Consider the following 12,500-nt stretch of genomic DNA (forward strand, 5'->3'; position numbering starts at 1 on the left):
CTCAAGGGTCGTGCTTGGGGCCGTTACTGTTCACACTATATGTAAGTTAACTATTTGATATTATTAAAGGTCACTTGCCACATGTTCACACGTATGCTGACGATACGCAGCTATATCTAGCGTTTAAACCTGATTCTGCAGTAAACGCTCTTGATGCTGTCAATGCAATGGAACTATGTATTCGTGACTTAAGAACCTGGATGCTCCATGATAAACTCAAATTAAATGACAATAAAAACGAATTTATATTAATTGGAACCAGACAACAGTTGGCAAAGGTAGATGGGATCTCTCTCTGTGTTGGTGACTCTAAGTTAATCGAATTTGCGCACTACAAGTATTAAACTATTATTATTATTATTATGAAATCGCGAAGAAGGTTAGGATCCTGAGGACGTGCTCAAACAAGTTCGATTGCTTGATTTTTGAAATGTTTTTCATTCGGAACCTTAAGCCAAAATTTAACGAACAGAGTGATTCCATGCACGCAAAGCTGTTTGTTTAACACTTCTAATAGTTTTCATTCTCTCTTCACCTCTTATTTCCACTTCATTTTCGCATTGTTATTTTCATTGTTTCAGAAATTGTATGTAAGCGGAATTGTTTATCCATGAACTTGAACTTGAAAATGACCGTGGAACGGTCGAGGAGTCGTTCTTCTTACTTTTTATCGCTCGTTTTTATAACTAATAATTATTGTTTGCCTTATAAGCACAACATAAAAACTCTATGGTCTGCGATTTTAAATAATAGTAACTGCAAAAATAGTTACATAACCTCTATTTTGGAAAAGAATAACTCTTTTCATAACACCTCAAAGACATTGCTAACATTTTTTAAGCCTTTTGCTAATTTTGGAAAGGCTATTGAAAAGGAAATTCCTCAAGGGAACCGCACTCCCTCTTTCTACTTCAGGGGTAATTTCTCTATCACCTGTCACCTCAAACGAAATCTGGAGTTTTATCAGCAGTACGAATGCCAATAAATCTCCTGGCCTATACGGTCTACCTGCCAATATTCTAAAAACAATTAGGCATTAATGATTTATTTATCAGAGCCTCCTGGCATCATTGCCTGTGCAGATATTTGGAAGGGTCCAAGATTCCCTACCCACTTCTTTGCACTATGCGTACCCTTATCTCTATCACTGAGAATTCTATTAACTAAGCTCAGTCATCAATGCATAAATGTAAGAGGTATTGTGCATCAATGGTAAGTCCTGTTTACCCCACAGAGAACAAATTGTATGTGCAAATGGTCAGGATTCAACTTGTGGTGTCCACAAAGCTCTCTTTAGGACCCCTTCCAGTCTTACAAAATTAGGTGAGTGTACTAACGTTTCATATATTTAATGATGATACTACATGTAACCTTTACAGCTATACCTTTCCAGCACAAACTTAGATCACCTTGAGGCAACCTTAAATCTGTCGAGCCGAATGTATGAAGTGTGTACCAACCAGTTTAGGACTTAGCACCTCAAAAACTAATTTTATTCTCTTTCACTCAGAAAACCAAAGCTTAATCAGTCTTTCACTGTTAAAGTTCATTATGAATACATTGAACAAGTTGATTCTGCTATACAGTACCGCTCGAAACTATTAGTGCATTTGCATGCGGTAATACCTCGTCTTTGCCGATAGTGTTTACCGCGAAATCACCTAGGTTGGACGAAAACCGCAACCGAGGCAAAAGAAAGAGGCCGAAAGCAACCGAATGCCGCGGCTGACTTAATTGCGGTAATGTGCCGCAAGAAAACAATGGTACTTTGCAAAGCATTGTTTAATATTATCACACCTAGCTCCCCAAGGTAAAGAATGAATATCCAAACTGTTTTTCACAGCAACGACGCAACACAACGCACTGTTTAATATGTTCATCTCATTTTGCCGTGACAGCTGAGAACAGAGAATGTTGATAACCTTTCATGATGCCTAATTCTTACATCTCTATGTTTAATAACTTGTAAGTTTTTCGCTATCAAGATGAACAGTTCTTCCAAAGGGGTAAAATGACATTTCTATTAAAAAACTGTGTGGAATATGCATATAAACTTAAGTCGCCGCTAGTGCAGTCCGACGGGAAATATGTATATTTAGAATAAAAAGCGCTTCAAATTTTGCGTCCAGTCCAAATAGAAATGTTTACGGGATAGTTGTTGAAAAGCGCAAACTTTGAACTAAACCTTACTACAACATGTAATGACTTAAAGATTACACCAGCGAAGAACCGTAACTGTATTCCCAAAGTTTCTTAAGCAACTCCTGACCACTCCTTGTCTGCATTAATTACGATCATTTCTGATTCAAAATATTAAGTGGCAGGTAATTCAGCAGTTGAGCTTGAAATTCAGAAATATTCATTCCTCTGAATTGTTAAGATTAACTTAAATTAATGCTTCAACGATCACACGATAGACGAGTTCAATGAAGCCTCTGCCAATTTGGCGAGTTAAAACGTAAATAAACTATGCTGCATGCTTCCGTCATGCAAGCAAGAGCGATAGCTCATGAAATAGTAACAAATGGAGAGCCACGTTGCTCGAATGGCTGACAATTATTTGTAAAGTTAATCATTTTCTTCCATCTTTCGGTCGATAAGATGGAAAGGACTTTCGCGTATCTTTCAAGGCCGGCCGCTAGACGAGCGGCGTCACCGTTGAGACGGGTTTTCCCAAACACGTGTAAATTTCTTGATAGAATTTCTGCTGATCTTTATAACATCTGTATTAAACAGATTTCGAACAACTTTTAGAAATCTTGTCGTTTGCTGGAAAAAGAAAAACGATCAACTCTTTATGAAAGCGACTTTATTATAACTTCCCAGATTGTAAATACGGCAAATACGCATACTAATTATCGCTGCGATTGATCTGCAAAAATATGCAGATTTCTTTGATAGCATCTGCTCCAAATAAAAGCATACTGCGTCCTCTCTTAAACGCGGCGTAAATCAACCGGAAAAAATCTAGGTAAAACCTCGGCTTTCGGTTAACATAGACGAGGTTTTACCTCGGTCAAACTGGGGCTTGAACCTGCGGTTTCACCTAGTCAGAACCGCAGCAAATGCACAAATAGTTTCGAGCGGTACTGTATCTGCTATATGTCATTTTTATCCCACAGGGCAGTCATCTTAAATGTCAATCTATCTATAAGTTTGGTCAATACTATCCAATATGGTCTATGCTATAATGTAATTTATTGGCTCATGCTATATGGAATTCTTTGCCAAGCTCTGTTAGTAAGTAAGAATCTATTTCTCTATTTCATAGGTGATAACACTATACAATTAAGAACTCTAATTGCTTAACTGTTATTCTTTTTAATTATCCAGCTTAGGGCATGTCATATGAAGAATCCTAAATCACATTTTGCACCTTTCTTCAAGTCTTTCAATCTACCAGTAATTAATCTTGATGATATCACAAACTTACAGGTAGTTGCCTTTGTTTACCAATGGTCACACAGACTGTGTTAATGAATCTTTTAATTTCACCTCTTCTGTTCATTCTTATCCCAAAGGGCAGTCATCTAATGTCAATCTTTATTTAACTTTGGTTAATACTTTCCAATATTGTGTTAAGCTTGTGCATTTGTAATTCTTTGCCCAGTTCTGTTACCATGTACTAAATAAAAATCCCTTTCTCTATTTCATAGGTGATAACACTATACAGCAGGGCTTTCAATAAAAATTTGAGTAGGCGTCTACCCATATGAGAGTAGGCAGCTGTGGAAATAAGCCGGGGGTGCTGTGCTCCTCCAGAGAATTTTGAAATCAAGAAGCTTGGAAATACAATTTTCAGCTTTCTGGGCATCAAAATTAGCAAAGGTAATGACAAAATATTTATGAGCAAAATGAACATGATTTTTTACATTTACAAGACTTTCACTTCATTCAAAGGCAATGAAAGAGTTATTAAAATAAAGTGGAATGAAAAAGCATTGACTTCTGCGATTAATATACTTCAGAAAGCAAAAATACCACAGTATTTATGAGAAAACAATAAAGAAAGTAAAACTTGAACCAAAATACAATGTACCTGTTCTGGAATGTGATTGCAAACAATTGTGACCCATCTTTGTTAAAAACCGATATGAAAACAAGACTAACTTTTATTATGATACCACTGAAAATGGCAGAAAGCAATTTGATCCCCAACACACGCAAGATGAAGAACATACATGTGCGCTTTGAACACAAATTCTCAAGAATTTTTAGCACTTTTTGCACTGCGGAGTGGTTAGGCTGTACACATTTTAAGAGGTTTGTTTCGAGAAGTTGTGGCCAAAGTAGCCAGCAACTTGATGATCCACAGCTGCCGGACCTCCAGCGGTTAAGCCGGCTCTTATTGAAAACCCTGGCAATACATTACAAGAATTCTACTTGCTTAACTGTTATTCTTTTTAATTATCCAGCTTAGGCATGAAGAACTCCTGATGTTAAGTGAAAATTACACTTTGTTGGGATCATCCACTAGATTAGCCAGTACACTGCTATCTGAATGGTCTTGATCTAACTGATTCACAAAATTAATATACACCTGTAATATAAACTATTTCCTGTAATTATGATCTTGCCTTTTTGTCTGAATTTTAGGCTATCAGTGAATGATAAAGGTAAATTCAGAATGTACAGTACTGTACATGTACTGTATTTATATCTATGAGTTGAGAGAAATAAATTATTTTCTCTTTTCTAATTCACCATGAAATGTAACTTATATGTACGTAACATATTTTTATTTTACATGACCTACATGTAGACTCCTTCATCACTTAGGCTCTGTTTATATGGTCTACGTGACCTGAGAAAACCCTCCCCCAGAGTTTCCACTTGATTATTTCAAAAGTTCTATCAGCCACTTACATAAGGTGGGTGAGACAACGCGGGGAGATGCGTTGTTTCGCCTCAGCAGGTAGAATAAACCCTGGAAAGGTTTTTTCCAGTAAACATTCGCTCGACTTCCCAGTACGAGACTGAAAACCTTCAATGCAGATGCACAATATTTTCCCTCAGTGGAGACCGATGAGAAAGCAAAATGGAAGAAGCAACCATTTTGGGCCTGTTTTATGTTGCTAACAGGAAAACATGAGAAATGTGAAAAGGCCATTGTTTTTTCCGAAGAGTATAATCAAGATACTCCCCCACTGCCTGCTTTTGTCATCCTCAATTTAAAAGGGTTGTCGCACTTAATCAATGCAAAGGCAAGAACGTGCACCAAGTTACATTACTATTACCAACACTTTGAGCCCTGGATTATGTAGTTTAACCAGAAACTAATATATCATTGAAAATGCATTAAAGAACTATTCTTACCGTCTGGCGCTGTCTCTCTGTTATAAAGATCGTCAGATCGACGTCAGGGCGACCGTCAGAGCAACAAATTGGAAACAAATTTAGCATCATCGACCAGCGACTGTGATGTAGAGGTTAAGTACGTGATGTAATTAACATGTATTGTACCCACAAGTGCAGTGGACTCGACCTGAGGCCTTTGAGGCGCGCAGTTGCGTAATTTTTACGGCAAAGAAGGAAATGCAATTAAAGCAAGGGATAAACGAGTAGATGACTAACGAACACTTTGTAGGAAGTAAAATAAATCGAGTTTTTAGGATTGATTTGTGTCGAGTCTACCCAGAGTAGGGATGAATAGTATCCCATGATGCATAACGATTCCTTTTATGTTATCAACTGAAATCGTGACGCAATCAATGTAGAGGTGAGCAGTGCTGGAGACTACCATGTTGTGTTTACAAACAGACCTTGGTGTCAAGGCTTTGCCTCTTAAGCATATATTTTATACCTTCACTGCGTGTCGGAAGAAAAATTTGGAGTCAATCAAGTTAAATGATTTTACGTGTGCTACATTGAAATGTAGGGAAGCTCATGTGAGGTACATCGAGCTAATCAAAGAAAAGTGAGTTAAATCCAACCTCGTTCCCAGAGTCTCTCTTCTCTGCTTCCCTTGGTCGTTGGGTTGCGGCTGGTCACGTGACCATCTATCCATCCAAAACCGCAGGGTAGGTGGGTACTCAAGTACATTTGGTCGAGAGGACGATAAAACACCATCGGGGGGAAGGTGAAGTTGAACAATTGTTGGTTTCAAAATGGCGCTGAGTTTGAGTTTCTGAGATGTGTTCAGAAGGCGCCTCTTTCGGCTGGCTATGACGATATAATTTTGAAAGTGAAACAAGTCATTTGCCTGGAAAGTTTATATTTAAAGAAAGATTTAGTTGCTGTTCTTCCTACCGGCTACGGGAAATCCTTAGTTTTCCAAGTTCTGCCTGGATTGTTCAGGGAAAGAGAGGAAACACGTGCAACCACGTCGGTAACAAAGTGTGTAGTTTTAGTTTTTTCACCTTTGAACGCTTTGATGTATGATCAGATTTCTAAATTGAGAGCGAGAGATGTGGAAGCAGCGTTTCTAGGAGTAAAGAAAGGAATCGACGCTGATTCGCCGGTTATTTCCCAGTGGGAAGGAGCTCGAGAAAGCATCACCCAGGCCAGATACGAGATTGTTTTTTGTCACCCGGAGGCTTTTTAATCTTGTAAACCCTACATAAACTTGAGTCAGCAGAGTAAAAGAACTTTTTTGGTGTTTGGTTTTCAAACATGACTTTAGTGCGAAAACTAGTGAGTCAAGCGACATACCGTTCTCTCCCTGCCTTAGTAAATTTGTCACTGTGACGATCAAAAACCCTGTTACCCCACCCTTCCAGCAGATTTTTTTACCCCCAGATTCTGGGTGGTCACGTGACCAGCCGCAACCAGGGTCTCTCTTCCAACGACCAAGGGAGGCAGAAAGGAGAGACCCTGGGAACGAGGTTGAGTAAATCTGAAATCCGCGGTTGGGCGATCGCTTTCAAATGCAATGATCAAATCACAAGTGCCAATTGCGAGCTCATAAGATGGTGTATTTTGATAAAATCTTCGACCACGAAAGTATGAGAAAATGAGGGTACTTCTGGGTATTTCTGGGTACTTCTCCGCCAAAATCTGCATGAGTGAAGTCCATATTTGGAAAAAACTCTAATCCAAAACTGTATAAATAACTTTATTCATGACCTCTCTTCGGGTCAGTGATCACATTGTGAAACAACCACATTTTGAATTATCAAAATATGAGTAGTCTTAAGTACGTCTCGATGAATAAATATCAGGAATTAAATACAAAATGATGAAGTATTGACAGGCACAAATCACTCACCATTATAATCGACCAAACCTACAAAATAATAACGAAAGAAGATCGAGTATTTCATCAACCCAGGACGGCATTTTGCTATTACCGTTGGAACAAGATGGCGAAAAGACTTCTGGGATACTATTCATTCCTCATCTGGAGTACAATCGTTAACATTTAACAGAACGCCTAGCCTGCGTAACTGGTAGTATTCTAAGCGCGCATTCTGCATTTGGTGTCAAGTTGAATGATTTAACGTGTGCTACATTGAAATGTAGGGAAGCTCATGTGAGCTACATCGAGCTAATCAAAGAAAAGTTGAGTTGAATCTGAAATCCGCGTTTGTGCGATCGCTTTCAAATGCAATGATCAAAACACAAGTGCCACTTGCGAGTTCATAAATTACTGATGTATTTTTATAAAATCATCAACTCGGAAAGTATGAGAAAATGAGGGTACTTCTGGGTACTTCTCCGCCAAAATATCGTTTCACCATCGATCTGCATGAATGAAGTCCATATTTGGAAAAAATTCTAATCCACAGCTGTATAAATAACTTTATTCATGACCTCTCTTCGCATTGTGAAACAACCACATTTTGAATTATCAAAAGTGAAAACCCGAGTAGTCTTCCGTGAGTCTTGATGAATAAATATCAGGAATTAAATACAAAATGATGAAGTATTGACAGGCACAAATCACTCACCATTATAATCGACAAAACCTACGAAATAATCACGAAAGAAGATCGTGTATTTCATCAACCCAAGGCGCCAATTTTGCTATTCCCGTTGGAACGAGATGGCGAAAAGACGTCTGGGATACTATTCATTCCTCCTCTGGAGTCTACCAGTATGTCACAATCGTTAACGTTTAACAGAACGCTTAGCCTGCGTAACTGGTAGTATTCTGGGCGCGCATTCTGCTCGCGGCTTCGCGACTCGCTTTTAGCGACCAAAACTTTATTCAACGCGCCAGCTAGGCAAGAAACAGAACACTTCTCTTAGATATCTAAGTTGGACGGAACTTTGTCCGTGGACAAAAAAAATCATCATCAGTTATTTGTTTAAAATCCCTGGGAATCTTTAGAGATGCCAAAAAAGTTCTAAAATTGTTTGCAAAACCTTTTAAAACTGATTGCTTTGTCGGAATCCGATAAATCATTTACCTTCTTGATGTTTCGTTGGTACCAACAGTAATAAAGTACATACATACATACATACATACATACTTAATTGACCGCTCACCATAGGGGCTTTTCAGGGCCAATGAAACACAACGAAACAACAGAACAGAACAACAACAACAATTGTTAAGAATCCCAACTGGTCGGAGGCAAACCAGTTGGCTATTTACAAGTGCAGCTGGGAAGTTGAACCAGGGACTACCAGGATCAAATTCAATGAGTGGTCAGAGCGGGTCTTGAACCCGGGATCTCCGGATCTCAAGGCAAGCGCTCTAACCACTGGGCCACACTGCCTCCTCCTAAAGTTTTCAATAACAAAATATAGCTTGTATCACTAAATATGTGCTGTAATTTGTTATAAATGGGTTAAAAATTGCGGAAATATGGTTCACAGTGAGGAAAATATAGGTTAAGTTTACCTGATACTTAACCCTTTCTTGTCTGAGAAAACTGCCCGCGAAATATTCCTTCGCGGAAAGCCAAAAGCTGTGCTTTTCACCTTGGGTTGTGTTATGGACTACACAAGGAGTTGGGAAGCCATACTATGACTAACGTATGTAGTTCCTGTGACATTATCTAACGTCTTCAGTTCAAAGTTCAACCAAATGCAAAAGGAAAAAGCGAGTCTGAGTAAAACCGAGTAAAAAAAAAGAAACTGAATGCTTCTTACAAAACTTTCGTTAACGACTGCCCACAACAGCAAGACATTTTAAAAGGGCGTTACTTTTACTATAAAATAGTAAGGTGGGGTGGAAGGCCCTCTGGGCCCCTCCCCTGGATCCGCCACTCAATACGATTTCCACAAGACTTACAACTATTCACCTCTACCAGATAGCTACGGGTAGGGGTAAATATTCTTTGGGAGCAAATTTGTTTGAGGAATAGAGCGAGTTTCAAATGAGAGTCGAATAAACAATACCAAAGTAATTACTTCGTCCAATCACGGCGGGTGCAAACAGCGCAACGAACCAATCCAAATTCGCACCAACTCCATGTAACTTGCTCAAAGCGCAGGAAAAATCGCGCGTGCAAGTCGCGATTGGGTTTGGCTTCCCCACTCATTGGTTGATAAACCAGCGCGAGACTTTTAAGCCAGTGACTGAGCGAGACTTTCAAGTTAAGCCAACTGAGCGTAGCAATCGCAATCGTGTAATTACTTTCGACAGTCATTTGAAAAACTATCTCCTCTCTTAGCTATAACGTTAGTGGTATAATAACAACAAAAGTCGCTTTGAAAATATGAGTCTCAACTGGGTTAACCGAAAGCCGTAAAACGTCCAAAAATTTAAACCCATTATGCACAAAAATGGAAAAAAATAACTGTTGATTGTAAACAATAGTTAACTGTTAAAAAAACCTAACATTTTAAGTGTCCCCATCCTTCAGGACGACCAAAGACCGGTTTCAACCGGGTGTCCTGTCAGGCGCGGTAACGGATAAACATTTGACCCAGGCTGGTCGCGACCACGGAGTCAATTGTCTGGTTTTTGTAGCCTAATCAAGTTAACAGTTTGTTTCAGCCATTTTTAGATCTTCTCCAATTTCTTCAACCAGTGTGCATGTGTGTGAAAGTCAAGCGATGTTTTATATCGAGCAGTGTATGAAAATCTTGATGCTGCTGCGAGATCTCGAGTGCTCTTTGTAACTAACCAGGGGCACGTTTTTCGAAAGTCCCGTAAACTTTTCGGGCCCGAACTGAAGCAATTTGAAAAACTACGATCCACTTATCTTGAAAAGCTTATCTGTTAACATGTTTTCGTTGTCAGAGAGAACAAGACTATTGCAAAGTTTCGTGACTTGAAATATTTCCATTTTTAAGATACAAGGCGCTTTGTGTCACCTAAACACGCCCGAAAAGTTCAGACTCGAGAAACGAGAAACTCGAGAAACGGGCCCCATGCAGGTCTACCAAGCATTCATGCGCCGGTGGCTCAGTAGGTTGCGCAGGGATGCCATGCTTGAAGTCGTGAGCTCGACTCCGGCCGGATCAACACTCAGGATCCTAAAATGACGATAAGGAGGAATTGCCATCTTAATAATTACACCTGCAAATGCTTAGACCTTTCAAGTCCTCTCAGATAAGGACTTTAAACCGCTGGCCCCGTCTCATAAATACTGCTACATAAATTAGTCATTATTATGCAAGTCCTAAAAAGCTAATTTTGATCAATACAATAAAACAAAAAGGATAACGAAAAATAACAAAGGAATTGATGACTCGAAATAGATTATTATTATTATTGAAAACTGGACATGGAACAAATATTTATAAATAGTAATTAATTAATACTGAGCAACATAGTCATGTTTGAGTGCATTTTTTAACGGTTCATAGCGAATTTCCAATGGAATGTCATTTCAAAAGTATCTGTCAAGAACAGACGGGCAAAATCTCCTTAAATTGGTTCTGAATGATTCAATCACAACTAGATCAGAAGAAGCACTACGAGTAGTATATCTATGTTCCTCAGAGTCAGAGTGAAAGTAGGAAACTTATTCCAATATAGGAAATCATAAAAAAACAGGCAAGTAATAAGTTTGACAATATCAGGGAATTTTAGTAAACGTAAGGATGCATAATGAGAAGCAATGGGTTCCATTAAAGGAACAACATCAATAATTCAAAGGGCCTTGTTTCTTATTTTGTAATTTAACTACTGGAGAATAAGGTTCATTACTAAAAACTGAACTACGGATATCACATTTCCAGCATTTTCATTGGCTCGCCAGACACAGGTTATCAGCTCATATACCTGCACTACCAAATATGGTCAATGAATACAGCAGCAAATACACAGTTTTGCGGCTCCGACAAAAAATGGCCAAATAAATTCAACATAAAAGAGTTGTGATGTTGGGGTTTTTAATAAAACAATTATTCTACTCGGGCTTGCTGGATATGAAATGATCATAACTCGGCGCTACGTTGGTTATATATATCATTTCATATCCAGCGCGCCCTCGTAGAATAATTGTTAAAGTGCTTATCACCTCAACACACTTTCCACTATATTTATTCTCAGAAATCATCCCAAATACATCGTGTTGTTTTTAGAACATTTAGATTGAAATTTCGCTCTTTCATTGGCTTTGAAAAACGGGAAAAGTGGTCATACCGTGATTAATAACCGAGCAATGAAGGGGAATGGGTTCGATACCGGGTTGACGTCACAAATTAATTTCCATCGCTGTTTTCAAAGAACTATCTCAATGCAAATTAATTTGTGACGTCAACCCGGTATCGAACCCATTCTCCTTCATTGCTCGGTTATGGATCAGAGTATGATCACTTTTCCCGTCTTTGAAAGTCAATAAAAAGGTGAAATTTCAATCAAAAGGTTCTAAAAACAACACGATGTATTTGGGACGATTTCGGAGAATAAACAAAGTGAAAAAGTGTGTTGAGGTGATAGGCACTTTAAATACAGAAGGAATGCTTCAACAGTATGCCCTACCCAATATTTAATTACTACTTTGCTTAATTAATTCATTAGAAGATGGTCCCAACCCTTGAATTTTCGGTTTGAAAAAATAAAGAAAGGTCTATTAATATTTAACTCTTACGACAAAGGAAATTAATATTTAACTTTTCTGTAAGCAATAACGGGAAAAGAATAACCGTTCGCTGTAAAAAAAAAAAAGCCAAAACTTCAACCGTTAACCGTATAAGCCACTACCCCATTGAGACCCTCATATAATGCACTGATCCTAATTAGGGACTACTAGAGACAGAACCTGGTATACAATTTGTCACTTTGGATTTTCAAATACTACTATCTGTAAATAGGAGCAAGACATTACTTTCTTTTGAAACAAAAAGACGCCTCCAATAGTTTTCGAAACCAAAACCCGCCAAAATGGCTTAAAGTTGACCGTTCTTCAAATGTCAGATGATTTTGATAGTGCACAAAAAGGAGCTACTCCTTGCTGAACTCTTTCTACATCTTTGGAAGAAAGAGACCAAATACTATGAAAAAAATCTGCTCGTACTCTTGCTTACCTTGTAAAATACAAGACAAATCATTGTACATTTTCAGTTCAGCCCTAAAAACTGCTAGTAATAGCAGGGATGCATAATCCAGCGAAAGCTTACAATATAATGCTAGATTCAAAAAGGCATCTTTTCGTCTA

General features: G+C 38.4%; 1 protein-coding gene across 1 annotated transcript in view; it reads right to left on the bottom strand.

Annotated features, from left to right (window-relative positions):
- LOC138040734 (zinc finger protein 709-like) overlaps positions 1 to 12,500 on the bottom strand; it is a 20,434-nt gene that overhangs the window by 6,581 nt on the left and 1,353 nt on the right. The window lies entirely within an intron of this gene.

The sequence above is a fragment of the Montipora capricornis genome, chromosome 3 (genome assembly GCF_036669925.1).
Source record: "Montipora capricornis isolate CH-2021 chromosome 3, ASM3666992v2, whole genome shotgun sequence".
Lineage (NCBI taxonomy): Eukaryota > Metazoa > Cnidaria > Anthozoa > Scleractinia > Acroporidae > Montipora > Montipora capricornis.